General features: G+C 40.7%; 1 pseudogene; it reads right to left on the bottom strand.

The window, feature by feature from the left end:
* Window positions 1-267: 267 nt before the first annotated feature.
* Window positions 268-4,346, bottom strand: LOC125755506 (ferritin light chain-like; annotated as a pseudogene).
* Between the last annotated feature and the right edge of the window lie 3,981 nt (window positions 4,347-8,327).

The following is an 8,327-nucleotide window of genomic DNA, read 5'->3' on the forward strand; positions in this document are numbered from 1 at the left end:
AAAGTTTAAAGTTGAAGTTCTCTTTTAGGTATTGTTGCCATACTGAGTTATACAGAAGCAAGCAAATGTGGCAGTATGTTTACTAAAAATAATAGCACGAGTTTTGAAACATGGTAAATCCTCCCTCTCTGGCCTGTGGACTCCAAAGCCTGAAACTATATAAAACTCAGTCTTGTTATTCAGTCAATGAAATGACCGTGAGCCAGCAATGCAGACAGAACAGGGCAGCAGAGAGGTCTAGGAGCACAACTGTGCTCTGTCAATCTATCATGGTCCCTGCTGAAGCTTGATATCACCTGGTGTCAGTTTATTGACATTGCCAGAGATAATTCTGGGCCTGTGGCAGGCTGAGTGTTCTGGGACAGCAGCAAAGATTCCAGGAATCTCTGTTAGCTGGCGGTTATCTTGATGGTTGGCTCTAGAGAGCCTGGACCAAGAATATACTGTACACCCAGGGACTCACTTTCAACCTCTGTACTTCTTAAGGATACGATTGTCTACATTTTCCTGCCTGACCTAACCCTCATTTCCATATTTCTCTGCAAAAGAGAAGAAATTTAACTGGCCCCCATTTGAGAAACAAGGTTTGAAGGATTATGGAAACCAACTGGTAATTGCATTATGTTTGAGTTCCTCTCATGACAGAATGTGTTATCACTGTTTTGTTTTGTTTTACAATAAACAGAATTAATTCATTATTTTTGACAGCAACCAAAAAGCTGGCCACTTATCTATTAAGCCAGCCTCGTTGGTGAAGAAAAAAATGTTATCTAAAATATGGTGAACAAGGATGCCAGGGTGGCTCAGCGGTTAAGCGTCTGCCTTTGGTTCAGGGTGTGATCCTGGAGTCCTTGGATCGAGTCCCACATTGGGCTCCATGCATGGAGCCTGCTTCTTCCTCTGCCTGTGCGTGTCTCTGCTTCTCCCTCTGTCTCTCTCATGAATAAATAAATAAAATCTTTTTAAAAAAATGTTATCTCGGCTTCCTTATTAAAAAATAGAATAAAATAAAATAAAATAAAATATGGTGAACCTAAGCCTGCTTGCTCTCAGATTTGTTCCTCATACATTACTGTTATTTGTAATGTACAAAAAACTCTTAAAACTCAACAAGAAAACAATCAACCCAATTTAAAAATGGGCAAAAGGTCTTAACCAAAGAAGATATGCAGATGGTAACTAAGCACAAGAAAAGATGTTCAACATTGTGTGTCATTAGAAAATTGCAAATTGAAATGAGATATGAATACATGACTATCAGAATGGCCCAAGTTCAAAACTGACAACACTAAATGGTGGTGAGGATCTGGAGCAATGGGAATTCCCATTCATTAATGGTAGGAATGCAAAGTAATACAGACACTTTGGGACACAGGTTGGCAGTTTCTTACAAAACTAAACATATTCTTTTACGATCCAACAATCATACTCCTTGGTATTCACCCAAATGAACCAAACACTTATTTCTACACAAAAACCTGCACATGGGTGTTTATAGCAGCTTTATTCATAATTGCCCAAACTTGAAGCAACCAAGGTAGATAAATAACGTGGCATATACAATGGGATATTATTTGGTGTTGAAAAGAAACAAGCTGTCAAGTCATGAAGAGTCAAGGAGGAAAAATAAATGCGTACTACTAAGAGAAAGAAGCCACTCTGAAAAAGTGATTCCAACTATATGACATTCTGGAAAAGGCAAAATTATAGAGACAGTAAAATAACTAGTAGTCACTATGTATGGTGGGGGAGGAAGGGATAAATAGGCCAAACAGAGAGGATATTTAAGGCAGTGAAACTATTCTGTATGATATCACAATGGTAGATACATGTCATCATACATTTGTCAAAACCCATAAAGTGCACAAGACCAAGAGTAAACATGATGTAAACTAATATAATGTAAACTATAAACTTTGAATGAAAATGATGTATCAATGTAGGCTTATCAGTTTTAAAAAATGTATCACCACGGTAAGGGTTATTAAGAATGGGGAAGTTTGTTTATATGTAGGGAGCAGGAGGTATATGGGGATTCTCTGTACTTTTGCTCAATTTTGTTGTGAATCTAAATAAAGCTGCTCTAAAAAATAAAGTTTATTAATTTAAAAGATCCTATATGCTATTTCAGTGAAGAGCCAAAGTAGGTGCCATCTTTGACAATTAGCTTTCTTGGCCAGTCTACTTGGCTCTCAGAGAAATTCTTTCTGGAACCACACTGGTGTTTGACCTTATTTAACTTGGATGCCAGACCAGATATTTTAAGTGGCATTTTTTTCATGCATTCTTGAGAAATGCATAAAACAAAAAATGATTTTTTTTGCTAAATCAAATAAACAATGTACTCAACAGGTACCGTATCAATTTAACATAGGCCTATTAATCCAACAATTCAATTTCTAATAGTTTATTGTGAGAAAATAATCATTTAAGGAAGTTCAACTCAGTATACTTCAGAATGGTAAAAATAAGATACAATTTAAATGTTTATCAGTAGGCAAACAGTTATATAAAACAAAGTGCATACATACTATTTAATAATGAAAGATGTTGATGCAGATCTATATTTATTGACAAGGAAAGATGTCCACAGCATTTACTGCAAGAAAGCAGCAGGTTATAAAACCATACACAGATCGGGGTGTGTTTGCATGCAGTACCCCTAGGTGGTAAGTTTTGGGAGTGTATGCCAGTTATCAATTTATGGCTTTTCAGCTTCAAATTCATGCTTCATTCCCCATTCTGCAAAAAATGGAGATGGGCCCATATGTATTTTCCCTTTGCCAGCTGACACATGTGTTAAACTTTAGCCATACAGGGAGCTCTCATTGTAGACGGAAGGGATTTTCCTCCCTTGTTTCAGTGGACTGCCTTGGCAGGCGCCTTTACCCAGAAACTTCCCCCAACAGACATATCCAATCTCTCCGGAGGTTTTGCAACAGAATGTTTCTGATGAGACACCGCCCTGTGATGAGCTTTCCACAACACCCTAAAGAGCAGATTCTGAGTAAGTGTAGACCACACAGCAGCACAGTAACTTCCCTGACAACCCGTGGCCACACCCTGCCCAGCAAAACCTCTCCTCAGCTCTTGGTGGAGAGGGTCCCTGGGCCCTCTAGCTCAGACCGACCTAGGGGTTTTGGCTGCCCCTCATATCTGCTCTTCTTATAGTCTTTAGAGCTCTCTGTTTCACTCCTTGTTACTCCAATCCCCTGCCATGGTTAATTTTTTATACTAAATGTTCCCTGCAAAAAACAAAAAACAAAAACAAAAAAGCAGCCACAAAAAGCAAAACCTAGATAAAATCATCTATAACCATAGTCTCTCTGTGATAACTACCATTTACATCTTGATGTATACACTCTAAACCTTTTATCTTGTATGAATGTGTGTGCAAGCATTGTATGTGTATGTATATACACATATATTTGTACTATCCCCTGTGGTTTTCCTACAGCTCCTCCATTTCTTTGTAAATTAACCCCACTTGAATTACCCTAGTTTGAGCATGCCAGTTGTTTTCTTACTAATATAACCTTTAAACCTGAATCTTTATGTACATCTTTAATTATGTCCTTCAAGTACATTTCTAGATGGAGAATTTGCTAGGACATTGAGTGTACCTATTTGGGTTTTTTTTTGTTTTGTTTTGTTTATTTTTTTCTGCAAAAAGCTTTATTGGTTCCATTTGGTCCATGGCTTGTGAGAGAGCTCCAGGGTGGTTAAAATGCTGCCTAGTGGCTGCAAGGAGAGGCTCAGGCACAAGCCCTAGAAGCACGGAGTTGCCAGAGGGGCCCCTCAAAGGCTGCTGGGCTTCATGGTTGTGCTTGAAGGTGAGACTTTAGAAGAGATCCTCACCCAGCCCAGCCTGGGGGCAGCTAGGCTGCAAAGGTGAGTCAGGTAATCCCCATCTTCTTGATGAGCCTCACCTCCTCATCTAGGAAGTATTTCTCCAGGAAGCCACAGAGGTAGGGGTCTGTGTGGGCAGAACACAGGGCATGCATTTCCAAAAGGGCCTGGTTCAGGTTCTTCTCCAGAACTAGGATGGCTTCTATGGCACCAAGGTTTTTACCCCACTCATCTTGGGTCAGTTCCTGTGTGATTTTAGAAGAGGGCATGGCTGCCATGCTGGTTTGGCCTCTTCAAGAGATGTTCAGCACCCTCAAGCTTCTCCTCAGCCAACTCGAGAAAGAGGGGCCCTTGCCCTCCAAACCCACATTGTCGTGGTCAAAATAGAACCCCTGAGAAGGGTAGGTGTGGAAGGTCAGCAGATTCATGTTGACTAGTTGGCTGATGATGGTGGCCTCCACCTGGGTGTAGTAGTTCTGAGGCATGTTGGAGCTCATGGTTGATCCATAATAAGGAGCTAAGCTCAAAATAAGGTGTGGGCGACCCCAGAGATAGAGAAGGCTAAGAATATGGCTCCCAAAATTGTGACTGGAGGAAAAGTTGGAGGTTGGTTGGAAGCTGGTAGAAGGGGAGACCCTGGGTCTTTTCCTTCCAAACATTGTTGAAGCAAGGTTCCATGGGACCTTTCAGTGCACTGAGTAAACCTGTTTTTAAGATGTGTGAAACCTGTTTTGGTGTTCATTTTAGTTGGAATGTTTATAATCTTGATGATGTAGGGCGTCACCCTCTAAAAAATATGTAATCTAAACTCTGGATCCTGCCAGATGCGAAAGTACCTAACGACTCAATAAGGACAAAGAAATTGGCAAGGAATACAGCCCACCTTGGTCCCTGAGAAGTTCTAGAGATCCCAAATCTTCCTGAACTTTTTAATAAACCCATTTTATGAAGGAGTATCATTAGCATCCAGCTAGAAAGTGAACTAAAGAAAGAAACCCAATCAGTTCGTGTTGGTTTATTGAACAGAACAAATAAACCTTCCACATATCAGTTGTTACCTGGGCTTCCGAGGCCTCATTCATTAAATTTCTAATGCAGGTAACCCAAACTTGATGTTTCAGAGTGAGGCCCAATTCTCATGATGATGATTTCTCATACCTGAGCTTTTCTAAGACAAACAATTTAAAACAGGTGTGGCAAATATGACTGCTTTACAAACTCAGGAAGCACAAGAAATATTGCACCTTTTGTAGGGTGAACCATATAAAGCTGTTTTGTAGGTTAAAAATTGTCAAATATCAGCAATTTCATCTGCTTTACCCTAGTACTTTTCTCTACATCAATTTAATTCAATTTTGCACCTTCATCTTGCCATATTCGCTGGAAAGATAACCTTAGCTGTTTGCAGGATTCCTTTACACCTCCCTCTTCATCTTCCCTTGTCCTCTCTCCAACCTCCTCCTCTGCTTGAGAATGTATCAGAGTTTCTGGGTGAATGGGGAGTTGAAGGGGAGAGCATCTGTTCAAGTCAATACTGTGTCTTCCATATTCTCTGTCTGCCTCTGTCCTTCCTAGGCTATTCTTGGAGCATGGGAATCAAGAAGCTGCCTAAGGATCTGTCTTCCTAGGCACACTGGTCAGCAGTTTCTTCTCTGAGATCTTAATATTTCCATAGTTGCACAGCTGTGAGTGCAAAGGGGTTTCCAGATGATCATACTGAGGCTTACCGCAGAGGAAATGGATCATTGTCCACAGTACCAGGAATATCATAGGTACTCAGTAAATATTGATTGAAGGGGTAAATAAATGATCTGAAGTTGTCAACCTAAGCATACTAAGCAGAGTGAGCAGAAAAATAGCCATAGCAAACACTTATAGAACTCTTAATGTGGCGTTGTTCTAATTGCTTTACGTAAATTAACTCAGTTCTTGTAATGACCCTAAGACTAAGGTGACTGAGCAGAACTAAAGGATTGTCTCACATTTGTGACAGACTTCTGTAGCCTGAAAATCTGTGTGCTTAAGCTCTCGTCCACACTGCAGCCCAAGCATAGACTTGAGGATTCTTTCTAACTTTGTAAAGGAAGTTGGCCTTCAATGTCCTTGGGTATTTCATTTAGCTTCAACACAGATTTTGCTAGTGACATTTATCTATGATACTTAAGATCACTAACAAATCCCAGGCAACATCCGGCTTGTAGCAGCCCACTGGCATTCCCATCTGGCACACTTTGCAGGACTGGTCATGTGAGAGAGACAGCTAACAGCAATAATTGCTGGGTGATGAATGGCTAGAAGTAGGGCAGCTCGAAGCATGACGGGGACAAGGAATGCAATCAGGAAATGCTGACCTGGAGCTTGGAGTAGGGTAAGTTGAGCTGTGATGGATGGAGGGCAGCAGCTGCACGTACAGCATGCTGGCACACACGGTCTGAGAAGCGCTGCTTAATTTGAATTGAAACGGGCAGCTTGAGAGGCAAGCAGCGACCAAAGCCACAAACCAAAATACAAACCTTTCATTAATCTTTCCAACCACACTCACACTCTTGGGTAGTATTATTGGTTAGCATCGTACTTCGATATGATTAAAAACCAACAAACAAAAAAAAACCAAGCATGCTACAAGGCTATGAGCACTCTGAGACTTCTGAGGGAGGAACAGGCAGAAGGGGCTTTGAGCAGAGATCTAATGGGCACAACTGAGCTGATATCCAAACAAAGGCTTCTGTTTAATTTTTCTAGAATGCACTGAGGTGCTTATGCACTAGAGCAAAATATAATTAGTTCCCCCCCTTTTTTTCCCACACCTCAGAACTCCCTCTGTTATTTTTCCCCTTCCCCATTGTGGTCATACTTCTTGCATCTCAGCCCAGGTCAGAGATTCAGGCACCCCAGGTACCAGGAGACTCCCCCCAGCAGAAACATGATGATCTTGAGGAGTCAGTGTAACGTTGGGTCCACATTGGTGGACTCCATGCTGTTCCGGATGTACTTGTGCCACTTACAAGGAGAAGACCCTTCATGTGTCTTTTCGTTGTGGTCTCAGCTGAGACTGAAAATGGGTGTTTAAAAATTAACCCTCTTTCAGATACATGGTTTGCAAATATTTTCTCCCATTCTGTAGGTTGCTTTTTCAGTCTGTTGATTGCTTCCTTTGCTGGGCAGAAGCTTTCCAGTTTGATGTAGTCTCACCTGTCTACTTCTGCTTTTGTTGCCTGTGCTTTTGGTATGATATCTAAGAAATCATTACCAAGACCAATGTCAAGGAGGTTTTCCCCTATACTTTTTTCTAGAAGTTTTACAGTTTCAGGTCTTTTTTTTTTTTTTTTTTTAAAGATTTCATTTATTTATTCATGAGAGACACACACACACAGAGAGAGGCAGAGACACAGGCAGAGAGAGAAGCAGGCTCCAAGCAGGGAGCCCCACATGGGATTCGATCCCAGGTCTCCAGGACCAGGCCCTGGGCTGAAGGCGGTGCTAAAGCACCGAGCCACCCAGTCTGCCCTACACTTTCAGGTCTTAAGTTTAAGTCTTTAACTCATTTTGTTGTTGTTGTTGTTTGTTTGTTTAAAGCATATGCGAGTGGGGGTGGGGGCAGGGGCAGAGGGAGAGGGAGAGAGAATCTCAAGGAGGCTTCATGCCCAGTGCAGAGCCTGATGTGGGATCAATCTTGTGACCCTGAGCCGAAATCAAGAGTTGGACCTTAACCAACTGAGCCACCCAGGCACCCAAGTCTTTAACCCATTTTGAGTTGATTTTTGTATATGCTGTAAAGTAGGAGTCCAATTTCATTTTTTTGCATGTGAATGTCCAATTTTCCCAGACCATTTATTGAAAAGATTGTCTTTTCTCTATTGTATATTCTTGGTACTCTTGTCAAAGATCAATTGATCATATATATGTAGATTTGTTTCTGAGCTTTCTATTCCATTCCATCGGTCTTTATGTCTGTCTTTATGCCAGTACTATACTGTAATATACCAGTACTGTACTGTTTCAATTACTGTAATCTTGTAATGTGTTTTGAAATCAGGAAGTTTTTATAGTTTTATAAAGATATTTTTATTATAAGAGAGAGGGACAGAGTACAATCAGGGGAAGGGGTGAAGGGAGAGGGATAAACAGACTTCCTGCTGAGCACCCTGGGATCATGACCTGAGCTGAAGGTAATGACTTAGTCGACTGAGCCACCCAGGCACCCTAATATCTTCATCTGTGTTCTTCTTTCTTAAGATTGTTCTAGATACTTGGGGTCTTTTGTGGTTTCTATGAATTTTAAGGATATTTTCTCTATTTCAGTAAAAAATGTCATTGAATTTTGACAGGGATAGCATTGACTCTAGATCTCTTTGGGTAGTACAAACTTTTTTTTTTTTTTTTAGTACAAACATTTTTAAAATATTAAGGCTTCTGACCATAGAACTCAACAGTAAAAACACGAATAATCTAAAGTAAAAATGCACAAAGGCCTTGAA

Source organism: Canis lupus, chromosome 8 (genome assembly GCF_003254725.2).
Source record: "Canis lupus dingo isolate Sandy chromosome 8, ASM325472v2, whole genome shotgun sequence".
NCBI classification, from domain to species: Eukaryota; Metazoa; Chordata; class Mammalia; order Carnivora; family Canidae; genus Canis; species Canis lupus.